A 25,286-nucleotide genomic window follows, 5' to 3' on the forward strand; every position below is an offset into this window, starting at 1 on the left:
ATTCCACACCTGTGTACACAAAGCCATGGTACCAAGATCCTGGAGCCCTTCTTCCCATCTGGAGAGACAGGCAGAGTGGTTTCCGGGACCAAGGTGAGACGCTGGTATGGCTTTGACACTTCCCTTCTGGACTGGAGGGAAAAGGGAGGACAACGTACTACAACTTTCACCAGGAGTAGCATTTTGAAAGAGGAGTGTTATACATTTAAACTCCCTTTCATGCTTTTTCATCCCCAAGGGGAAGGGCATAATCTGAACAGTGGGTTGTTTGGTTGTACAAGCATAACAGTCACTTCTGTTTAGACTCTGGATGGTATATTTGCCCCATTCTACCCAGGCATTTGTATTTCCATAACCTGTCTCTATTTCTGTGGTTTGCTTTAAGTCTTTGGCCTTAAGTATTCTAATGACCTTGGGGTCAATTTGAACTGGAGAGTTAAATTCCAGCCAAGTTTCCCTTAATGGTTTTTCCTCCAACCTGGGTAAGACCCATCCCTCATACTGTGTGGTCCACCAGGCAGTGTTCCAAGAATAACAGGGGTTAGGTGTCTCATAAGTTATACTCTCAAATGTTCGCCCCCCAACAATCTTGCTTTCTATTTGAACAGTCTGCTTACATAAATGCTTATATTCCTCACTCAGTTGTTGCTGACGTTTTAGATTTTTACAGCTCATTACTTGACAAACATCAAATTGTACAGTTTGAGACTTTAAGCCTTTGACTACACTTATAACCAGCTTAGCAGAACCTGTTACTCCTTGAATATAGAACATTATGATCAGTATAAGCAATTTCATCATTAAGCTATACACAGAGCACAATGCAAACATAGGGTTTAATCCAGCCCTTCCTCCCTCCTAGTATGTTCTTTCAACTGTTGCCTATTTAAAGTGATCCTTAGGGGATCTGAGGTAGGAGTCACTTTCCAGGATTCAGGTTGAGTTGCTGGATACTTATCGTCTGGTTCAGGCACCGGTCCCTTCACTCGTGTGTAATGAGTCCAGCCTCTTTCTGCCGTTCGGACTGCCGTCTCAGTTGTCAGCAAGACCTAATAGGGTCCTTCCCAGATCGGTTGAAGTTTGGATTCTTTCCACGACCGGATCAGAACCCAGCTGCCAGGCTGATGTCGATGGGCAGCAAATTCAAGAGGCGGGGTCTGAGCCAGCAGTCCACGGTGCCTGAGAGATGATAAAGTAGAAGACAAGGCCAGTATATAATTCTTAAGAAAAAGATCTTTTGTGTCTAGGGAGGGGAGCTCTCCAGTCCACCTGGGGAAAGGCAAACCAAAAAGCATTTCATAAGGGGAAATTCCCAGTTCTTTTCTAGGGGCAGTCCTGATTCTTAGTAGAGCTATAGGTAAGCACTTGATCCAAGGTAACTTTGTTTCCAAAACTAATTTAGAAAGATGTTTCTTTATGGTTTGATTCATTCTTTCCACTCTCCCAGAGGATGGTGGATGCCAGGGAGTGTAGCAGTCCCAAGTGACACCCAGGCTTCTCATGACATTTTGCAACACACGGGAGGTAAAGTGACTGCCATTATCAGAGTCTATATTTTCCACTAACCCATAACGGGGAATGATTTGTTCAAGGATAACTTTAGAAGTTCCCAATGCTGTAGCTGAGGATAGAGGGTAGGCTTCCACCCATCCAGTGAGGTGGTCAACAATTACCAAAATATATTTTAAACGACCGATTGGTGGCATTTCAGTGTAATCAACTTGAATGCTCTGGAATGGTCTCAGGCCCGGCTCTCTTCCCCCTTGTACCTGTTTTCTTAAAACCTTTTTATTAATTTTTTTGACAAATTATGCACCGCTCACAGATTTGTTTAGCAACTGTATAAAGGCCTACACATCCAAATTGTCTAAGTACTACATCACACATGGCTTGTACCCCCCAATGACTCCCCTGGTGTAGGACTGCTAATATCTCCCTCATTATTTGTTTATTTAACATTTGTCTGCCATCTGGGAGAAACCATTTCCCCTGATCATTTAAGGTTGCTCCTAACTGTTTCAACTCTTTTACTTCTTTGGCAGAGAATGTAGGGACCCCAAATTCCTTAGGGATAGAGGGTATTAGGATCATTATTTTAAAGGGGGGTAGAGAGAGGCCTCCTTAGCCTTTTCATCAGCCAACCTATTGCCTTTTGCCTCAAAAGTAGGTCCCTTCTGGTGTCCATTTATATGCACCACTGATATTTCTCTAGGTAAGAGTAGATTGGTTAATACTTGTTTCACCAATTCCCCATGAACCAGTTCTTTTCCTTTGCTATTGATTAATCCCCTTTCTTCCCAGATCTTTCCAAAGGTGTGGACTACCCCAAAGGCATACTTAGAGTCAGTGTATATTGTACCATCCTTTCCTTCTAATAATTTGAGGGCTTGATTTAGTGCATACAATTCACAAGTTTGAGCTGACCACTTATTGGGCAATCGGCTAGCTTCTTTTACTTCACAAGTTATCCCATCCACAACTGCATAGCCATTGTGCCTTTCTCCTTCTAGGACTTTGGAGGATCCATCTATGAACAGTCTTTCCCCCGAGTGCAGGGGAAGATCCCTTAGGTCAGGTCGGACTCGAGTTTGGTATTCAATTAGGTCTAAACAGTCATGCTCAGGGGTCTCTACTTGCTCAGGCCCCTTCCAGAGGAAGGAGGCCAGGTTTAGGCTATGATCTGTTGTTAAGACCAAATCATCTTTTTCCATTAGGATTGCTTCATATTTTAAGATTCGAGAATCAGTTAACCATTTCCCTGCCCTTTGAGACAGAATAGTTCTCACTTGATGAGGAGTACTAACTACTAATGCCCCTCCAAAGGTTAATTTCCTGCTTTCTTCTACTAAAAGGGCAGTAGCTGCAATGGCTTGAACACACCCAGGCCACCCCCTAGAGACTGGATCTAAAACCTTCGAAAGGAAAGCCACCGGCCTTCTTTGGCCTCCCCAGATTTGGGTTAGGACCCCCAAAGCTGTTCCCTTATCTACTGTAACAAACAGGTGAAAGGGTTTTTCGAGGGAAGGAAGTGCTAGAACAGGAGCTTGCACCAGTGCCTGCTTGAGTTCATTTAATGCCTTTATTTCCACTTCCTCCCATTCTATCTTGTCAGGCTCTTCCTCTAGTAATTTTTGGTATAGCTCTTTAGTTCGAGATGCAAAAGAATCTATCCACAATCTACAGTACCCTACCAATCCCAGGAATTTTCTTAGCTCTCTTTTGTTTGAGGAAGAGGCAACTCTACTATGGCCTGGATTCTTTCTGGATGGATTTTTCTTTTTCCTTCACTTATGAGGTGGCCTAGGTACTTAACTTCCCTTGCTACAAATTGCAGTTTACTTTTAGATACCCTTAATCCTTGTTCCCCTAAAAAGTTCAGTAGATTTTTCGTAGCTTGAGCCACCACTTGCCTTTCTTTACCTGATATTAATAGATCATCTACATATTGCAGAAGGGTGATTTCAGGTGGGACTGGAAATTTTTCCAGTACCCTCTCTAACTCTTGCCCAAAGAGATTGGGGGACTCCGTGAAACCCTGAGGTAAGACCGTCCATCTGTATTGCTGCTTTCGCCCATTGAAGGGATCTTCCCACTCAAAGGCAAACAGGTCTCTACTTTCTGGATCAAGGGGACAGGCCCAGAAGGCATCCTTTAAATCTACTACACTAAACCACTTATGATGGAAGGGAATTTTACTCAGGAGAGTGTAAGGATTAGGAACTACAGGGTGTCGAACCTGGACAATTTTATTAATGGCCCTTAGATCCTGCACCATTCTCCAGCTACCATCTGGTTTCTGAATGGGGAGAATGGGAGTATTAAAAGAGGACATACAGGTTTCCAAGAGTCCATCCCGAAGGAGACCCTCAATGATGGGTTGGAGTCCCTGTCTTCCTTTAAGAGGAATAAGATATTGTTTCTGGCACACGACCTCCCCTTCCTTTTTTAACTTGATTTTAATTGGGGGAATTTGCAACCCTCCCGTTTCCTTCTTTTACCCATACCTCCTCCTTAATGTCTCTTTCATCTTCTTCAGTGAGCAGGGCCAAAACCTCAATCCGTCCATTCCTTACCTCTAAATCCAGTCCCATAGGTATTATTAGGTCTCTTCCTAATAAATTACTCCCAGCTTCTGGGATGTGCAACAAGGGAGCTATGATTTGATTATTTTCCCAACAAATGTTAGTAGGTTCAAGAATGGGAACTTTAAATCCCTCCCCTTTTACCCCTGTGACGGTGAGGGAACTGCCAGAGAGCCTGGCCCCCTTTGGAAGATGATTTACAGAGGAGCAAGCTGCTCCAGTGTCTACCAAGAATGTAATTTCCTCTTGATATGGGCCCACCTTTAAATTTACTAAAGGCTCCCGGTGGGCTTCTGAGATGAGGAGCCTCTGACTCTCCTAGTCTTCAAAATTCATTAGCGGTATAACTCGACCCTCCTTCTGTAAGTCTGGGCACTCCCTTTTGAAATGGCCAGGCTTTTCACAATGATAACACCCTGCAGAGTTCTGCATTTTCCTTGCTCCTTTTTTTTTAAATCAGCCCAGCCCCCTCCCCTATCTCGCCTCTGTCTGCATCCCCCATTTCCTGTTTCTAATCTTTTCTTGACCAAGTGGTCAACAGTGGCTATCATGACTTTAGCCTGCTGCTTTTGTTTTTCGTCCTCCCTTCTTACAAATACTTTCTGTGCTTCCCTTAATAACTCCTCCAATGGCTTATTCATCCATCCATCTATTTTCTGAATCTTTTTCCGAATATCAGGCCAAGATCCCTTCACATAGCTGACCTTTAACATTCCCTGGGCTACGGGGTCATCAGGGTTCATACCTGAATATTTCCTTACTTGTTCTCTCAATCTTTGTAGATAAGCAGAGGGAGACTCATCTTTCTCTTGATTTACCTCAAAGGCCTTATCCAAATTTTGAGATTTGGGTACCGCCAATTTTATTCCCTCTACAATGAGGTCTCTGAGATCCTTCATTTGTGCCCTATCCTCTTTATCATTATTATCCCAATCAGGGTCAGTATTTGGAAATTTTTGCTCTGCTGCCATCACCCCTTGCCCTGGCGGGTGCTGCCTTTGCCATTCTTTCATAGCAGCCCCTCTTATCATTCCTCTCTCCTCTTTTGTAAAGAGGATGTTTAATATGGACATAAGTTCAGACCACGTGTATAGGCTAGAGCCTAGGAACTGATCTATTTGCTCAGCCAGCCCCATTGGGTCCTCTATTAGCAATTTCATCTCCTTCTTAAAATTTCTTACTTCTGCACTCGTTAATGGGGCATTTACATACCCGACTTCCTTTGGCCCCATAGGCACCTCCCTCAAGGGGTAAAGGGATTTAACGGGGTGATGTTCCCTTACTCTCTTTCCTTCAAGAGTTTTTGGAAATGGAAAATTCTGTACATCCTTTTTGCACTGTGTTAATTCTTTCCTCAACCATTGATGGGTCATATCTGGTGGGGCAGTTGGCGCCGATGGGCCTCCTGATTCCCCTGGAACCTGTGCGGACCTTATTAGGTCCTCAGACTCTAACAATCTCTGCCCTGGGGGAGGAGGGGAATAGTAGGGAGGAGGAAGGCTTAATAAGGGGTCCCAGGGTTTAGATTCTACCAACTCATCTTCCAAGTTTGGGTTTTTATCTTTCACAAGGTAAAGGGGAGTTTTTTTTGTTCTTTAGCCAGCACGTGGCATAATCAGACTCCTCCTTAGAAAAGGGTTTCTTCTCATTAACATAAATTACAAGGTTGGCACAGAGCCAGTCCTCCTCTGACCCATACTTTGGCCAGAATACGTCTGGCGGTGAAATGCTTTCTTCAGTCCAAATGTAACAACAGTATTTAATCATTTTCTTTTTGTCCTTTCCCTTGGTCCGATCGCTATCGGTCCAATATTTTAACATCCTACCTAGTGGGCTATCTGGAGGGATGTCCCCGAGGGACTCTATAGGTGCCCCCTTTTCTCTTCCCCGGCCGGCCAACTGCCTCTATTTCCCATCCTGAGTCTTGTCTGGGCTTCTTTCTCTCAGTTCCTTTCGCTTCGTCTGTCTCTGGCCCTTTCCCTCGCGGGAGAAGGGAACCGCAGATTGAGACTCCGCACTCGCTTCGTGCAGTATGTCGCACGTCTCAGTCACACACAAGCAGCTCCAGACTCATCAGGAATTCCCGACCACCAAGGCAATATATTACTTTCCTTACCTTGGTCCGTGCACGGAGTTGCCTGGTCAAACAGAGGCAAGCCCTTTCCCCCTTTTCTCATCCACAACCGGCAGATCCAAGCGTCTGGTCTCGGGCCCTTTAGCTGCCGGAGATGGGCCCCCAATGGCGGAGTCCGAGACCGCTCAATCAGCGGGGCGCGCCTTCCCTTTGTCCACCTCGGGGGTCCCCCTCCGAAGCTTTGGATCCCGGACGAGCCCCCAAGTTGTCGGAAATAAAGCGGTACCTGTAAGGGAATAAACGCTCTCTCGGTTCTGGAGGAGAAAAGAATTTATTTACGATCTTGCAAGATGGGGCGTCCAGCCAAACACGCGGAAGGCTGGCGCCCCAGAGGAAGAGAATGGCGATGTTTAAATCTCCTACTCCTAATTCGCAAGTCCCTCCCCTGTTTCCCCATTGACTGGGTACTACAGAGGTTACAGCCTATCCGAGAACACTAACTAATTCATCTTTTGAGATTTTAATTTGTACAGCCAATCCCAGAGAGCCAACTAGCTCATTATTGAGATTTTGAACTGATTAGCCAATGCCCCCCCAAATTTTTATTTTTTTGCTGTGAGTTCCCGCCTCTGATACTACCTCATGTCTCTTTACATCAGGCAGATTCTCTCTTCTCTTTGTCTGGGGCTTGTTTAAACTGGTTTTGCCTCCATTTCCCTTATTCCATGCTGTCTCTATGTGAAAACGAAACTTATTCCTTTCTTACAACCAGCATATTTACACATTTGCTCTTTCCTACAGTGCACCCAAAATAATTTTGGAATTGCTATACCCATACCTCTACATCAACACACCTACTGAATAAAATTAAACATGCTTTTTGTGCTTCTTTTTCTCCTTAGAATATAACCCACTGAGTGTGCACAGAGTATTGTGTGCAAGAGTGACTTTGATGCTTTCTTTACTTCTTCTGTTTGTTATTAGTTTGATCTATAATTATGTTCATTTGTTTCTGTTTATGTACAATTTTAGAATACACAAACATCTTCATTGATTTAATGTTTTGATTATGTAAAACCTATTAACATGGTCAAAAGTTCCAAGAAGAAAAAGGTGCACCCAGAAATGGCACAGGAATGGCACATTACCTTCTTATTTCGTTTCACTCTGTTCCTGCCCACCCCCATAGGTAATCAGTTTCCAGTTGATTAGTTCATCCTGTTTCTTTTGATTAGTTCATCCTGTTTCTTTCTGTAAAAATAAACAGATACTTAAAAGTTGTATATATTTTTCATTCCCCTTCCTTGTACAAAAGGTACTTACCTTTTTATACTTTTCTTTTTTCACTTAGCAATACATATCAGTTTATACACACACACACACACACACACACACACACACACACACACACTACTGCACAGTATTCTATTGTTTGCTTGAACATTTAGGTTGTTTCCAATATTTTACTCCTAAAATTCATGCTATAATGAAAAGCTCTGTATGATTTTTTTGATGTTTTCTTATGTTTTGCATATTTCTTGTTCAGTTTAATTTTAATTATCTCTGTTGCGATATATGAAGTTTTACCTTACATTTGTATGTTGTAATTGGTTGTTCATGGATGTGAAAGCTGTTGATTTTTGTGCTAATCTGTCCTCCTACTTTACTGAGTTCCTTTATTGATTGAGTTGGTTTTGTTATTGATGCTCTTGGGGTTTTCCAGGTATATGATCATATCATTTGCAAAGACATAATTTGCTTCTTCTGTTCCCATTCTTTTGCCACTAATGGTTTTCTTTTGTCTAATCATATTAACTAATACCCCAACAAATTGTTACATAGTAACGGAGAGAGTGGGCATCTTGGTCTGGTTCCTGTACTCACTGAAAATGCTGCTAGTGTTCCACTTTTGAGGAAGATGTTGACGTTAGGACCGGTGTGTGTGTGTGCGTGTGTATTCATGTTAAAGTATCCATCAATTCCTATTTTATTGAATATTTTTATTGGGACTAGGTTGTTGAACGTTATTAAAGGCCTTTTTGGATTTTGTATATATAATCATGACTTTTCCCCTTAAAAGTGTTAATATTGTGGATTATGTTAACGTATTTGAAAATGTTGAACCATCCTTGCGTGCCTAAGAATAGGTCCCATGATGTATTTTTTAAATGTGGCATTGGATCTTATTTGCTAATGTATTAAAATTTTTGTGTTGATTTTGGTTCTTGAGGGAGACTGATCTCTTGTTTTTCTGTGCTATATTTATCAGGTTTAGGTAACATTGTTGTAATTGTTTCATAAAAAGAAATTGAAGTTTTTCTTCATTTCCTTTGCTTTGGATAATTTAAGTGTAACTGGGATTATCTGGTCTTTGACGCTTTACTAGAATTCCCCTGTGAAATTCTGACTGTAGATTGAACAGTAGAATTTGATGGAGAAAATTCTCATTGTATGAACTTTAAGTTCTTAAAAACCTTTTATGTGGGTGCTTTAGTCTGCTGGGCTGCTGAAAGCAATATACCAGAAATGTGTTGGCTTTTACAGTGGGAGTTTGTTAACTTACAAGCTTACAGTTTTGAGGCTGAGAAAAATGTCCAAATCAAGGCATCATCAGAGGATACTTCCTCCCCAAAGATCTATGACCCTGACCCCTCTGTCACATGGCAGCACCTGCTGGACTTTTCCTCCTCTTCCCAGTTTCATTGTTTTCAGCTTCTTGGTTCAATGGCTCTCTCTGTCTGAATTTCATTCTCTTATACAGGACTCTAGTAGGAGGATTTAAGACCCTCCTGGCACACACCTTAACTGAAATAAACTAGTAAAAAGGTCCCACCCACAACAGGTTCACACCCACAGGAATGGATTCCTTTTAAGAACATGAGTTTCCAAGGTCCATTCAGCTTCAAACCACCACAGTTGTGTTACATGTTCACAGTAGTATCTACAAAGCTAACCAGAAATTTATTTAAAACCAAACCCTTCTCCAGAATTCTGTTTAGCTGGAATTTTGCAAAATGACGTTGATATAAGGAAGGGGCCCTGTCAAGACAGTAATCATTCCGTGTTGGTGGACCTTTTAAGCGTAAAGCCACTCCATAGCTTGCCTCTTTTTTCTATAGAACATGCTAATAGAGGCCAGGCAGACAACATAAAAGAGATACAACCAGCAGGGTGTCGACACTGGGGGGTGGTGGGGACTGTGGCAAGTTGGAGGGCATCTGTTCCCTAACTCCCCAGCAAGTGTTACTTCTAGGGAGTTTCTCAGGAACGTGAGCCCTGTGTTGCCGGATCTCAGATTTGTCAGGAGAGGCTGAGAAATCTGGATTTTTATGTGAAAACTTTTGCCTTTGAAGTGTTGGCAGTTGCCTCAAAATTTAAAAACCCAGTGTAGGCCAAACCCAACACAGCTCCCCCGAGGCCAGTGGGCGGTGTAGGTTTGAAGCGCTGAGCAAGCTGTCTGTGCTGGGTCTGGCTGTTAAACTTCCAGTTGGGAAAAGGAAGCTCCGAGGTGTGTCAGACCCGCCAAGACAGTGAAGAGACGCTGCTTCTCTATAATGGAAAGAGAATGGAGAGAGAAAGAGACAGCCCGGCTAGGGAGAGCTGAGTGTTGCTACTGATTCCCTCTGAGCACGGTGGCGAGTGCGGCTGACGGGATCCCTCCGCGTTCCCTCCGCGATCCCTCCGCGTTCCCTCCGCGTTCCCTCCGCGGAGACTTCCCGCCTTTGGAGCGTGCGGGGTGGGGCCTGGGCAGGGCCAGTGAGGACGGGGCGCTCTCGCTGGGCGACGGCTCTTGACGGGCTGCGAGAGCTCCGGGTCAGACCCGTGCCCCCACCCAGCTCCTGGTCTGTGTGTTTCTTCCTTTCCCATCTTGCTGTTGGATTTATGCGATGTGCACCTTGCGGCTGCTCACCCTAAGACCATCTTGCTATCCCAAGAAAACCGGCCGAAGGCACAGCTGTTAGCGTTCACTTGCATGTATCAAGCTGTTTTGACCAGTTCCCCAGTAACGGCCCCTTTAATTTCAGCAATAAAATCCCTTTGGGTGTCTTTTTTCTGGGAAACAGCATTCCTTCAGTCCTCAGGGGCCCTGGTCTCTGACCTCACTGTTTCCTGGGATATTCTTATACATAAGCTCTTGGCTTCTGCCCACAATATGACACATTTCCAGTTCTTTCTGCTAACTTTTTGAGTAATCTCGAGGTCTGCTCTGGATTATTTACTAAAAGTGATAATAAAAATGAAGCTATGCATACAGCAACTGTTAAAAAAAAAAGCTGAAAAAGAGCCCAGACTTCAATTAGTGATATGAATGGAGATCTGGTTAAGACTAGGGCAAACCAGGACAAAGGGTAAAGGTTGAAACTGAGTGTGTTTTAAAACTTCAACTTCCATTTGAGACCAAGGGAAGAGATGTCTATTTGGTGCAGGACCTGTATTTTCTAAACAGTATAGCCCTACAGTCAGTTTGTTCAAATACCACAATTACACGGAACTTTGAATAGGAAGTGAAATAAGGTAGGTTTGTATAGGTTAGTGTGAAATAGAGATACATTCCAAAGTAGTTTGGGCAGAGAATAAAAATATATTTGCAGGCCCCCCCTGAGGAGCTGGGGGAAAATGTGGAAGAGTTGGATTTCCTCACGTGGACTGATGCTGTTGTTGTCACAGACATTGAGGACAGGCAGTTTGATGTGCCGAGCACTCCATCTTGGGACTTGCCCTTATGAAGCTCATTACTGCAAAGGAGAGGTTAAACCTACTTATGATTGTGCCTAAGGGTCTCCCCCAGAGTGCCTCTTTGTTGCTCAGATGTGACCCTCTCTTTCTCTAGTTAAGCCACCTCAACAGGTGAACTCACTGCCCTCCCCCCTACGTGGGATCTGACTCCCAGGGGTGTAAATCTCCCTGGCAATGCAGGATATAACTCCCAGGGATGAATCTGGACCTGGCATCGTGGGATTGAGAACATCTTCTTGACCAAAAGGAGGCTGCAAAATGAAATGAAATAAAGTTTCAGTGGCTGAGAGATTTCAGATGGAGTCGAGAGGTCACTCTGGTGGACATTCTTATGCACTATATAGATAACACCTCTCAGGTTTAATGTATTGGAATAGATAGAAGTAAATACCTGAAGCTATCAAACTCCAACCCAGTAGTCTGGACTCTTGAAGACAGTTGTATAACAGTGTAGCTTACAAGTGGTGACAGTGGGATTGTGAAAACCTTGTGGATCGCACTCCCTTTATCTAGTGTATGGATGGATGAGTAGAAAAATGGGAACAAAAACTGAATGGAAAATAGGGTGGGATGGGGGGATGATTTGGGTTTTCTTTTTACTTTTATTTTTTATTCTTATTCTTTCTGATTTAAGGAAAATGTTCAAAAATAGATTGGGGTGATGAATGCATAACTATATGATGGTACTGTGAACAGATGATTGTACACCATGGATGATTGTATGGTATGTGAATATATTTCAATAAAACTGAATTAAAAAAAAAAAGAAAACTCAAGCTATGGCTTCCCATTCCTTTCTCGTCCTTTCCAGATACCTGCGTGAGTGTTTTGCAGAGAATTTCTTTTTTGCCATCAAGCTGATTTAAGTCGAGGGTCTGACTTTTAATGGGGACCAAATGGATTTTGGTGCCTCTGGAGGAATTATTTAGAATTAATAAAATCAGGAATAGGAATTTTTTTGTGCACGTGCCTTAGGTATGAATTGTTAGCTGAAGGAACTTCTGTGTGGTACAATTCACCTAGAAAATTAGGAGCTTAAGGGTTTTATTTATTGAAGGTGGTTAAGCACATTTTATTGAAAAGAACAATGTATGTGACTAAGTAGCTGTGTCCAGCCGAGACCCTGCTTCTCACTTGATCCTCCAGTGAAGTCAGAATACAGTGACAACTTCTGTTTCCATAGCTGCAGAATCTGTTTTCAGAAACACAAGGCTGTGATTTCACTCCAGTTCCGTGTACACTGAGAAACTGATACAGAAATGGAAATGATGCTTTATTTGATATACAAGTTTTAAAGCAAAAACTTCTTGTCCTTCTCTGGGCTTTGATAAGATTTTTTTTCCATTTAAAGCTTTGCAAGTTTTGCAGGCTGATTTCAGAGGTTGAAGGTGAAGCCATCCAGGTTGACCGTCCTTCTGTCCTTTCACTCAGGAAACCCCCCAAACATTTCCTTCTTATTTCCTAATATGACAAATGATCCAGTGAAAATCCTTTGTGCTTTTCGGTTGCCCACAGTTGGGAACAGCCTGTTGTGTTTGTATAGTTTGTAGTTAAGACAGAAGGTTTCAGTTGGTTTTATTCAGTAGGCTTGGGCATTTAGGGTGAGTCAATCCTTCCTTCTGCACTCATTGGACTTTTACTGTGTTCCAGGCACTGAGGGGCATAGCCTTGAACAAAGCAGGCAGAAATGAAGTGATTATTTTGATCAGTTCCTGCCCATACAGTGTGAGGCATGGAATAGAAATCATGTGTGTTGAAATTTGTATGTAACCTGATTGTAGGAAAATGCCTGTTGATACAGGGCCCCAATTTCCCCATAGGTTTCCCTTCACTTAAGGGGCATTATTGCAGAGGTTAATGTATGACAGCAGTAGCAGCTCTGTCATTTATTGAGCACTTACTGTGTGCTTTGAGTGCGTTTTACTGTACTTCCTTGTATTAGCTCATTTAGTCCTTCCCATCGCCCTGCCCCATCTTATAGATGAGGAAACTGAAGGTTGTAGAGGTTAACTAATTGTAACTTGCAACATCGTGCAGTGATTAATGGTGTCTGTGTCTTTCTGTCCCTAAAGGGGTTGACCTTGTAGTAGAAGTGCTTTAGGAAATGCATTTGTGTCCTATGTGACTGTGGTGAGGAAATTTGCTCATATCTAGTCTTTTTAAAAGTTGTGATCTGGTTGGACGGTGCAGTGGTGCTAATATGTTCACCCAGCCATCGAGAGGTGAGTGCTGGAGTGTAGTGTGGGGGACACCCGAGGGCTCAATAAGGAGGGGTAAGCAAGGACTGCTGAGTGTAGTTCTCGGGGTGGGGATGGGGTGCCTGTGAAGATGGACTTCTCCTGGCAATAGTCTTAATTATATTTTTACATGTCTCATTTTTATTAAGACAGAAAGACCGTATTCTACATCCTGTTTTGTGACCTGCCCTTTTCCTACTTAATATATTCTGAGCATCTCCTCCTGGCCACCATGTGTTTCTCTGCACTGTCATTGGAAAGGGCAGTGGGAAGTACGTAGACAGGGTATATGATTGGACCATGGTTTATTGAATTGAATTCCATCTTGTTACACATTTTCACATTCCAGTTTTTCATTGTTATGCAACGCTGAGAAAAGCTAAGTTAAATCTTTCACACAGTCATGATTTTTTACTTGGGAAATAATTATAGAAGTGGAGTTGCTTTTAATGCACACTCCTGGGTGTGAGCGAGCCCATTCCTTGCATGCACGCTTATAATTAGAAAACACCACACCCATCTGGTAGATTTAAAAAGATAGTACCTCATCATTGCTTTAATTTTCATTTCTTCGATTACTTGTGATTTTTTTCATGAAAACTTTTAAACTTCTTATTACATTTTCTTTCATTAAGTTCATACAGGAGTATTTTTAGTGTAGAGTTTAATATTTATCATTGTGCAGTGATTTCTTTGAATGCCTTTGTCTTGAAATCAACATTATTCTATAATCTTTGACGATATATATTTTGTTTCATGCAGGGTTTCTCATTTTGTATCCCCATTTTTTGTTCTGAAAGTTTTCAAATCTGCATAAATGATGAAATAAGGCTACAGTGAACTAAGTTGATTTTTGCCTTATGCATTTATTGCTACGTTTGGTGTGTGCTCTGCTATTGAACAAGCCTGGATTCAACACTAGCCCCACCTCTAACACCAGCCCCTGGGACTCTGGGCCAGTTACTTCCAGCCCCAGTTTCCCCATCTGTGATCTGAGGAGGGGGGTGATGCAGGCCCCATAGGCTGTGGTGGGTTTTGGGCAAACGCTCCTGTACCCAAGCCTGGCCTGGCCTGGCCATAGTACTTGGCAGTAACCTGCAGCCATTAGCACTCCTTTCTTTGTTGGCGTTATTGCGGTTTTTTTTTTTTTTTTTATTGCGTTTTTTTTTTTTTTTTTTTTTAAAGCCAAACTCCTCTTCGGAAGTAAGTACGGTGAAAGCCAGGACCTGAGGAGGGGCCCCTCACAGAGAACTGTTCTCTTCCCCTCCTGCCCCCACCCCACATTCCTGGGCCTCTTTTTCAGTCTGGGTATTGCATTAACTTTATCCTAGGCTGTGACAGCCCAGCAGCCACCGTTCTTGGCTGGGTGAGGCCTATTCGTTGGGAGGCAAGGTGTGCCTGCCTTCCCAGTGGGCCTCAGCTCCCTTTCTTCCCCAGAGACCCCATACCCATTCAAAAAGACTTGACACATTCAGCCGGGACTGCAGGCATTGTAATTTAGGACATCTGACTCTGCTGAGACAACATTGTCCTCTTTAAATAAAAGATCAGCTCTCCAACTTGGAGCAAGGAACCCCTTTCCGCCTAACAGAGATCTGAAATAAGGTGAACACTCCCATCCTGCTCCAGGGCTCCTGCCAGCTGCCAACATTCCTGCCCTATCCTGGGGATGGGAAAAGAGTCCCTGCTGCAGTTTCTGGTTTCTGATCGGGCACGCACTGAGCTGTGATTCTCTGCCAGAAGCGGCCCCTGCCTGCTTTTCCTACTGCCCACCTGGTCTCACACCCCTTTGGCTTGCAGGGCGAAGTGTCCAAAAGCCCCCACTTGTCCTGAGTTGGTCTGGGAGTGCAGAGCAACCCCACGGGCTTGGTGCATTATAGTATTCTTCCTTTTTGGCCTGGGAGTGCTGTCTCTCCTGGGCCAATAGCCAAGTTTTGAATGTCTTGCCCAGCTTTTAGGGTCTCTAAGGTTACACATGTGTGTGCTGGCCCCAGGCCAGCTGCTCTTACTTCTTTGTGCTGGAAGACACCTAAAGGTTCCATTGTGGGTGAAAGAGTAGAAGCTGAGGGGAAGGGGGCTCTGCAGCTTAGGCTCCTGACCTGGTCTCCTTTTGCAGGAGCGGGAGCTATTTATGGCATGTTATAAATCTGCTGCTGCCAGCTAGAGCGAGATGGGGCCTGTTACGTAAGGCTATCAGAGTGCGCTGCCTTTTTGTTCTTTTTCTTCCTTATTCTGGGAGACAGGGATGGGCTTATAGAAAGTGGCCTGCCTCGGCATTTCTGTTTTCTCAGTTGCAGCAGATTTATTTTTGGAGACTGGGGAGTTTGCTCAGAAGACAGCACCTTTCATTCATGAGAACTGGATCAATTAAATGGATTTGCCCTTCTTTCATAGGGAGCTTACTGAGGGGGAGAAGGGGCAGTGATTTTATTGGTGGGTTTGCTTCTGTCCTAAACATGGTTTAGAAAAGAGAGGGCTGGATTCTGGGACTAAATTGGGTCAGAGCCATTTTTCTCCAGTTGCCTTAAGTTATGGAAATTTTTTTTGAGAGATTGTAGTTTTCTCTATTATTTTGGAGGATTCACTTTCCCCAGAGCCGGAAGAAAAGTGTAGCCTTAAAAATGTCTTTTATTTCATAGTTTATTTGCATATGTGTGTGTGTGAGAGTGTGAGGGTGGGAAAAGGATAGCAAGAGAGGAAAGGCAGTCAGCCAGCCACACATGTGCAGTCCTCAAGTCCTTCCTTGGGTCGTTCTGTGGAGACACCTGACATTGTCTGGCTGTAGCCCCCAGCTGTCCTAGCTTCTGCTTTTTGTGGGGGCTCTGGAGCTCTCAGAGGAGCTCACAAGAGGCCCTGGCCGTCATCCTCAAGACCATATGGCTCCTTCCTGTATCTTTGGTTACCCTGATGCTACTCTGATTTTCTGGCTGTAGCTGCTGATCTTGGCTTCCCCAAATCTTCTTCCATGTTCTGTGGGTGGACACACACTCCCTTTCCCAGGATGCTCCTTCTCTTTGCAGAGTGGTGTAGTAGTAGTTGAAACATTTGAGCAAAAAGGAATGCTTACTAATCCTGCTTCTACCATTAGTTGAGGCAAAAGTTTTTTTTACCAAGTCACTGAACCCTTCCCTGAGCCTGTCCCCACCCCTGCCTCTCAAAATACGAATGGTTCCACCACGCCATAGGGAATTTGTTTTATGGGGAAAATGGCATCGTGTGTAGCAAAGTCTAGGGTGAGGGTTTTGGTCCTGCAGGGCCAGTGGCTGCTTCTCAGCAGCCTTGCTCTTTCCCTCACCTGCCACCCGTGCTGTAAACTGCACCCATCTCTTCCTCATCCTCCACTGTGAGACTTTTACATGATGTTTCCCACTACCCAGCCACTCGTCCGGTTATTTAAGGAGACAGCCTGGTTTGATGTGAGTGCCAGAAAGGTTGTTTGAGGTAGAAGAAGATAAGATGGAGACACGGGGGAGGAGCCGACCTGCCTCGTGGTCTCCACCCCCTGTTCACAAGCCCAGATGGCCCCAGAGGCCAGGCCCCCGCCTGGGGTCTACATACTTCTTATATGGACCTCCGCTGACTTGGTGAGGTCTTTGCCTTGAGCTACCTTGCCCTGTTGTGATAAGGAGGCCGTTTTGAGAGCCAGAGGACAGATGCAGGAGAATGGTCAGTGGTCAAGGACCACGTGGGATTGGAATGACTGCCGTGCGTGTCTGATTCTCGTTTGGACCCTGGACTCCTTTAAGCATGTTGTCCCCATAATATTGTGAGTCGTTGTAGAAAGAGCAATGCCTTTGGAACCATTCCAATCTTGATTTATATCCCAGGCAAGTTATTTTAATCTCTCTGAGCCTGGTTCTTCACCTGTATAGAGGGGTCACTGATAGTACTTTACAGGTTTCCTTAAACAAGGCTCGATATATGAGTTACTAAGCATAATGCCAGATCTGTAGCACATTTTACAATTACAGGAGTGCTGTGGCTGTCTGCACTTAAAAATAGCACATGTTGGTTTCTTCACCTTCTAAGCAGGCAGCTGCTTGCTCAGAGAAGCAGCTGTAGGATGGTAAGAAAAAGAATCACCCGGCCAGAGAGCTGGGAGACCCCAGTGCTGGTCCCAGTGTAGCAAGGCCCTTCATTTCTGGAGTGAAGTATGTGAATGAATGAGCCAAAGGTGAGTGTCAAAGTCCCAGGGTACTCATCCTGATTCCTAAGGACTGTTTCCTTTAGGACCCATACACAGCCTGGAATTCAGCTGGTCTTCCTACATGATTATGCCTAATATGGAAACAATCTCTAGAAAACATGCCTCCATTGTGTGTTCACCTGCTCAAAGCTTATGATCCCTACAGCAAGTCTCAGACTTTTGATTCAGTCTCAAGCCTGCCATCCTAGGCCTGGCAGGCCTCTACTTTCATTGTGTCTTCTTTTCCCAGGAACTTGACCAGGGGGTGATGGTACCCACACTTTGCAGGCTAGAGACATCTCAGAACCTGGCAAGGGCTGCAGTTATTAGGTGGTGTCTGAGTTGGGATTAATCCAGGGGCTGTCTGATCCCCAGCTTTGGATCTAAGTCATCATCCTCTGAGGCTGTGGGGCTACCTCTGCTTTGCCCTCTTGCTAGCTTGGGGCAACACAGGACCTCCTGAGGCATGCTGTGCCTTCAGAACCAGACACCCTGTGGTAGGCAGAATTCTAAAGCCGTCCCTCCAAGATTCTGGTCCCCTGATTATTCACCCAAACACTAATCTAGATACTGCCAGGAAGAGTTTTGCAGATGGGATTAAGGTTATTAATCATCTGCCCTTAAAATAGGGAGGTTATGCTGGGTTATGAGTGGGCCCAGTGTTGTCACAGGAAACCCTAACAACTGAAGAAGACGACAGAGAAAGAGGGCAGAGGAGGAGGCCACAGAGATGTGGCAGAAGGGCAATTCGGAGTGTCCAAGCATGAGATGGATTTGATGCACTGTTGCTGGCTCCGAGGTGTGGAGGCCACGTGCAGGAATCGAAGAGAGGCCTCCAGCAGCTCGTGGAAAGCAGAAGATGGGACTCAGGCAGCCTCTGGGAGCAAAGACCAGCTCTGGCTGGCAGCCAGCAAGGAAATGGGAACCTCGGTTGTACAAACACAGGGAACTGAATTTGGCTAATAACTTGAATGAGCTTGTAAGCGGATTCTTCCCCAGAGCCTCCAGTAATGAATGCAGCCTTGCCAACACTGATTTTAGCCCGTTGAGACCTGTGTCAGACTTCTAACCTACAGAACTGTGAGATAATAAAGGGGTGTTGTTTTAAGCCATTAAGTTTGTCATAAATTGTTATAGCAACCAGAGCAGACTAATACAATTCTGGTGGATAATTTGTCCACTGTTGAAAATTTTTGACTTGCTTGGACATGATTATTCAGAATTGCTGAATAAATTACAGTCCCAGGTATTTTGGATGCCTCTGCCCAGGCAAAGGAAACCTTGAAAAGTCAGGCACCTCGCTGGCCACAGAGGGTGTCCACCCAGGACCAGCTGGCTCTCTCCTTGTCACCTATCGGGCCTCCAACTTGGAGCTCTGGCTCTGGTTTTTTTCTTGCAACCTCTGAGTTTGTCCATGGAGGAAGCTCCTTTTTTGCCCCTTGGGAAACAAGTGATTTGTGTTCCCAAAGGGTAGCTCTTTCTTCTGAGTGTTACTTGGATCTGCCTGCTGGAAGTCACCTACTTGTGGCCGGGAAAGGCTTCACTAGGAGCACCAGAGAGAGTGGAGAAGGGCTGGCCAGGCTGCAGCAGTCCCCCTGCAATTCCTTCTGCCCCTTTTTGCAGTTCTAGCTAGAAGGAGGCTTGTGGATGCTCACTCATTCCCATCCTTGTCTAGAGGAGGGACCTGGGGCCCAGAGGAGTGAAGCCGTCTCCTCAGTGTCACACAGCTCTTTGGGTTTTTAGATCCGGTTCCCAGCCACAAAAATCCTGTGTTGGAAGGGGAGAAACTCTATGAACTTGCACGTGTGCACTTTGGTAGCAAATTTGAGTTCAGCAACAAACTGGAATTAGTCCACACAGCCTGTCTAGTATTTCGATAATCTGGGGACCGGAATCACTGATGACAGAGTTGAGGAGAAAAGTGAGGCAGGGGGCCTGAGTCAAGCACCCCTCTCAGCTCACATGCAAAGCCATGTGTACCTTCTCCTTCTTTCCGCAGCACCTCTTGGCTGGAAAATTGACCAGGTTGCAGAATTTCTCACTCCTCTGCGGAGAAGAATCCTGCCTTCCTGCAGGCTTCCCAAGCAGAATTCAGTAACTGAAACAAACAGAGGCGCTTTCATATCTCAGAGCCAGCTACTCTCACTTTTCTTAAGCCTCATTTGTTTCCTCTGCCTGAAAGAAGTCTTTTGCTTGGTGTGCCAGGGTTTGCTGGAGCCAGAGTGTGTCTGGGGCAGCAGCAGCTTTATTCCTGAACCTCTGGCGAAGCCTCAGAAATGCTTGTGTATATTAGAACGGGGGGAGGGCAAGCGACATGGCAGGAGACCAAGTGCCAAGAATGATTTTCCCATTGGGTTCCCCCTTTTGTTAGCTCTGTGACCTTTGGAAAGTTACTGAACCTCTCTGAGCATTAGTTTTCTCAGTTATAAAATGGGGCTGATAGCAAACAGTACCCAGCTGAGAGGTTGGGGGATGGTGATGGGTGGTGTTAAGTTAGAACTTCCAAAGTGCTTGGCATGGTGTCCAACATACTATGAGCTTTCAATAAGAGTTAGTATTATAATTATTTTACATATGTTACCGGCCTTAAAGAATAATTTCAAGGACATTCAAAGGTGACTTCTTTTGGACAATAAATGAATAAATTTGAGGGGTGACCAGTGTATGAGTTTTTTTGTGCTTAGCACTGTGCTGGGCCCTTCACTTGTGTTGGTGTCAGTCATCTGCTTACGAGTCTCAGAATTGTGGGTTTTGTTCCTCCACAGAGGAGGAAACCAAGGCCCAGAGGCTGTAGGAGCTGGCCCAGGAACTCAGCAACCAGAAAGCCCAGAGCCTGGCCCTCTCCCCTTGTCCCCAAGTGATGCTTTCAGGTTGTCAGGGCCTACAGGCTGGGCAGCCTCTCCTGCAGCGGCTGCTTGCCTCTTTTTTATATGAGTCTGATTGGACATCTGGCTCTGTTTGCTTATTTCTGATCTTTGAGCTCGGCAAGATCTTGGGTTATAAGGAGAAACGTGGCATGAGTACAAACACTGATAACAGTTGTTACAAGAAAACTGATTTGGAATAATTAGAGACTCTTTCTCAGCACCACTCAGTGGGCTTGTGCCACCCCACTCCCTCTCTGGGTCTCCCCACAGGGCACGTGCTGTGACCCCATCTTCTAGCTAGAAACCAGGTAAGGGACTTGCAAACCAGCTATTGAGTCTTCTATAAATGAAGCTTCCTGATTCCTGAATTGTTGTATGTAGGTCATTTTGTACATGTTGAGTTCTTTATGTTGACACATTTCACCATTAAATCACATTGGATGGGTATTGATCTACTGAAAAGGATGACGTTAGGTTAAATTGGAGCCATCCTGGGGAGGCTGAGAGGTGTGGCCAGCATACCTGGAGCATTTCGGGTCATCTGTTGATTTCGCTAGCACTCATGGTCAGTGATGTGTATTTTGAGAATTCAGACTGTCTGGATTCTGTATGTGGAACCACAGGTTCATAGCTTTAAGGGGTCCCAAAGTCATTTGTACTAAACCCCTTTTTTCATTCATTATTGCTTATTCTGCATTTACTTAGTAAGTACCTAATATGTGCCAGAACCAGTCTGTGGCCTTAGGGAGCTCACAATTTTGTGGGAGAGATGGGCCCCTTGGTGATAGAAGGATGGAGGCTGTGTGAAGTAGAGAGGGGTGTTTCCCAAAGTGTGCGCCACGAAATGAATGCCATGTTAATAAGCAGTATGTGGAGAAAGGTTTCACAGCAAAATAGGTTCAGAAATGCTGGTGTATGAGTATGATGAGAGAACCAGGTAAGGTGCCTAATTCAGAAAATCTAGAAATTACGACAGTGGTAATGATTATTTTGAGAACTTAATATGTACTAGGCACCAAAGTAAATATGTTACATGGATTATCTCATAGAATTTAGTAGTTTGGTATGCCATAATTCATATTTTTCTATTGGTAGAAATTTAGGTTGTTTCCCACTTGATTTTAATGGGCTAAAGGCTGATCTTTCCACTTCAGAAGGGGCCTCCAGAGATTCTGAAGGCTTTGCCAATTGCTGCACATATGAAATGTACTTTGGACTTCAATGCTGTTGCTTGTACTCCCTTTTGAGATTTGAGTGAACAGCATTTGCTGATATCTGCAAAATTTTGTGTTTTTTTGGAAAGTGCTTATACATACTTGAAATACTCGTTTTGTAGCAATATGCTTCTGGGTTAAAGGTGTGACAGCTATAAATTGAAACAAAGGTGCTAGGAGGAGGGATAGCAGTGATTTAGGGCTAGTGATCAGGCCCTAAGCCAACTCCTTCATTTCATAAACTATGAAAGCGAAGGTTGTATAATCTGTGGTTGAAATCCTCTTTAAGAAATCTTGACGTTTGGAAACTTTGCCTTTAAAAAAAAAAACATGTTAATTTAAAAGGAATATTTTTAGTTTTCCATAGAACAACTGCATTTTGTAAGGGGAGAAACTATTTCAAACACCTGTTTAAGGATCATGTAGAACATGTCTAAATACAGATGAAAGAAGGTTTGAGTGAGAGTTCATTCTATTAACACATTTTCAGATCTCTCTGTCTATGGCATCTTTCCATGTCAATAAATTCATGTCTACCCTAAAACTTCTTTTTTTTGCAGAATTGACTTCTTTATGGTTGCACTGTAAGTGTTCATCCAGTCCTTTACTGTTGAAGTTGGTTCTCAGCGTTTCACTGTGTTAATCATCCTTGACCATGCATACTTGGGTCAAAGAGCACACACATTTTGCCAGGTTGTCCTTCCAAATTGATACCCCCTTCCCCCATAAGGTGTAAGACTTGAGTTTCCTAAAACACTCACCAAATTGAGTATTGTTATTATTTTTTTTAATGTTTGTCAGTCTAGTAAGAGATTTTTCCATCATTGTTAGGTTGAATTCCTTAAAATGTTCAGTATTCATGTTTTGTAAATGTATTTTTGGGGGGCATGGGGGTGGGAGATGATGCTTACATCTCTTGCTCATTTTTTGGGGGGCTGTTTGCTTTTAGGTTTGTTAGTCATGTCATCTGCATTATTTGGGCATTAATTCTAAGTGTTCCTGGTTTAATTTCACTGCTGTTTTTACTTTACTGTGTCTTCCTCACCTGAAATTCTTTATGTGGATCTGTTCATCAGTGAGAATCCATGAGATGAGCTCAGCATACGTCAGGAGCACTAGGGTCTAAATATCTAGTAGTGGCTTTCTGTTGTCGTTGCATATAGCAATAGCTTAATTAGGTATAGAATTCTTACGTAACCATCTTGTCACTCAAAATGAAACTTGTTCCACTGACCCTTCGCATGGCACGTAGATCTGTAGGGATGTCTTCTTTTTTTCCCTCATCTTTATGTTTGTCAAGGTTTTAATTTATATCCTTGAAATTTAACATTTTCACTAGATTGTATCTAGGAGTCTTTTCCTTTTCAGTAAGTTTGTCTGTCTCAGTGTAGACCCTTTTGATTTAAAGATGCAAGTCTTTGACTCTGGAAAATCATTTTGAGAGGTTGTGTTGTTGTATGCGCTGTTCTTTTAGTCCTATGCCTTTACTGGTTCTTCTGGAACTCTCATCTGTGTGCCTTTTTATCTTAGTTTAGGGGTGCTTTCTCAAGCTAATTTGTAGATTCGGTTAGTGGCCTTGACTAATCTGCTCTCCACTGCATTGAAATTCACATACAAACAGTGTCTAGATCAAAAGAGTACACGCAGACTGATGGATTTTGACACACTGTTGTAATCAGCATCCAGATCTGGAGTCAGAACCTGACTGGCTGTGAGTGGGTTGGCTGTGGCTGTGCCCTGCTTCCCTTAACTTCCCTGGTGAATTCCCATGCTCGGTCCTTGGCCCCCACTGTTGTCCTTCTGGAGGTCAGCTCGTCCACCCCCTCAGGCCTCTGCCCCCCAGGGAGGGTTTTGGATTCTGCTTGGGGATTCCAGGCTTTTCTTGTTGGCTGGCTTATCCCTTTGTCCCTCTTTCAATCTACCGCCAACTAGATGTTTCAGTTCAGTTTTATCTACCTCTGTCTTGCAGAAATTCCTAAAGGTTCTAAGCCTCAAGTATTAGTTTCTCCTTTTTACCAAGGATATACGTGCTCTCTTCTTCTATTTTTAAATTTATTTGGTCATTTTAACGAGGATCTGTGCATGCAGGAAGTTTATCACTGAGGCTCAGTTCATTTATAACAGGAATCTTGGTATATTTCCTTGTTGAGGGAATGTGTCACAGACTCAGTTGTTTTCTTCTAGAACTGACTGTACCATGTTGGGTAAAATGTCCAATTTTCCCTCTTCTCTTTTTAAATGAACCATAATGCATCATTTACTAAAGGAGTGATTCTCAAAAGATTTTGGTCTCATCACCCTAAAGAATTTTTGATCATGTTCATAAAACTGAGACTATTTTAACACATATTCCATGAGCCTTCAGTGCAGTGACATTGTCACATGCCACAGTCTCTCCAAAATGCCAGTGTACACCCGTGAGAGAATGAAAGTGAAGGTGTCGTAGAGAATAGTTTTGACCTTGCAGACTCCCTGAAATGGTTTCAGGGAATCTCAGGGGCTCTCAGACCACATCTTGAGAACGATTCATAGGCTTCCCTAAGCTCAAGCTTGACGTTTTTGCTGTGTGTTTGTGCGCATTGTGTATGGAGGTGGGCTGGGAAGAGAGGGGCTGTCTTATTGAATTAAAGGTTTTAATTAACTTCTAAGGTAGTAGGTCTTCCCTGAAATATGTGGAGGAATCCCCTTTATGTAGGTTTGATGTTATCCAAGCAGAGTGGAATCCCCAGTAGCCTGTGTTGTGCACCATACCTTTTCCAGCAGTTATGCTTCAGACCTGTCAGATTTAAACGGTAGTGTCAGTTGCCTGGTTTGGCTGATGTTGCTGGAAAGGAGCTTAGAAAGAGCTTGATGTACTAGGCCTGAGGTCTTAACCCACCATCCATGGCTCCCTCAGAACCTATGAATGGGCTCACTGTCTTGAAATCCTATGTGCTTTTGGGGAAGGTCTGTGGTTTTCATCAGATTTTTAAAGGAGCCCCCTAATCTCTCGCTTTAGCTTAAGTAGGGGCATGTCTAAAAATTCCTGGGGAGTTGACCATGTATCGTGGTTGAAAGTGTTGAGAGACATCCTACCTTACATAATTCAATATACAAATAAAAATATTGCCTCGCTCCTTGGGTAAATCAGTCCTGTAGAAATGCATCAACTTGTGTTTTGCAGAATGCACACATACAGATGTCACACATGATGCAGTTCTCAGGTCTCCTGGATATCCTTATTTCTCAGGTTAGAAATCATTTTAGCTGTTGTTGGGCCAGTGGTCCAGTTTGTTTATTTGCTTGGAGCCACTTCAAGGCAGGGTTTCAGTAAGTAAATGAAACAATGTGCTCCATCTTTTGGTCTGTATTGATAACTGATTAGTTGAACGAACTTCCCTGCAATTCTTTTATTGAGGTACACATTTGATTGAAAGTACCTTGACTGGAAGGAAACACTTTTCGGAATTTGCAGTCTGAACCCACATGCTTCTTGGGGCCCTTATCTTCTAAAGATTTTATCCAGGTTTATTTAGAGACTCTAAGTAACTATGCTCTTCTCTCCACATTGTCCTGTAGATTCCCTGCAAGGATCCCTTGCACCAGACCTACCGGGGACTTTCTGCCCAATTGCCCCAGACTCCGGCAGCGGGGCCCCCGATGGCACTGGGCACCTCCCTGTGAAACCTGCCAAGCTGGACACCACAGCTCTGCACGACAACACTTCGGCCATCCCTGTGCCCCCTTCAGAGGCGTGCAGCCATGCAGTCCTAGCCTGCAGCCCTGGCATCCCCGAGGAACACTATGTAAGCGAGGCAGTGGAAGATGCTCCCAGCTACAAAGGGTACCGGGATGCCTGCACCATTACTGGTATGGGGCCCTTTCCTTGCTGGGGAGAGGGTGGGGGAGG

The 25,286-nt window shown here is 44.1% G+C and overlaps 1 protein-coding gene across 2 annotated transcripts in view; it reads left to right on the forward strand.

Annotated features, from left to right (window-relative positions):
• The window catches only part of TRAK1 (trafficking kinesin protein 1), a 198,558-nt gene that overhangs the window by 44,448 nt on the left and 128,824 nt on the right, over positions 1–25,286 (forward strand). For both annotated transcript variants that reach the window (XM_037847881.1, XM_037847973.1), the window contains exon 2: positions 24,956–25,246. The gene's annotated coding sequence lies outside the window, so the exon portion shown is untranslated. The remainder of the gene's footprint in view (positions 1–24,955; positions 25,247–25,286) is intronic.

The sequence above is a fragment of the Choloepus didactylus genome, chromosome 1 (genome assembly GCF_015220235.1).
Source record: "Choloepus didactylus isolate mChoDid1 chromosome 1, mChoDid1.pri, whole genome shotgun sequence".
NCBI lineage: Eukaryota > Metazoa > Chordata > Mammalia > Pilosa > Megalonychidae > Choloepus > Choloepus didactylus.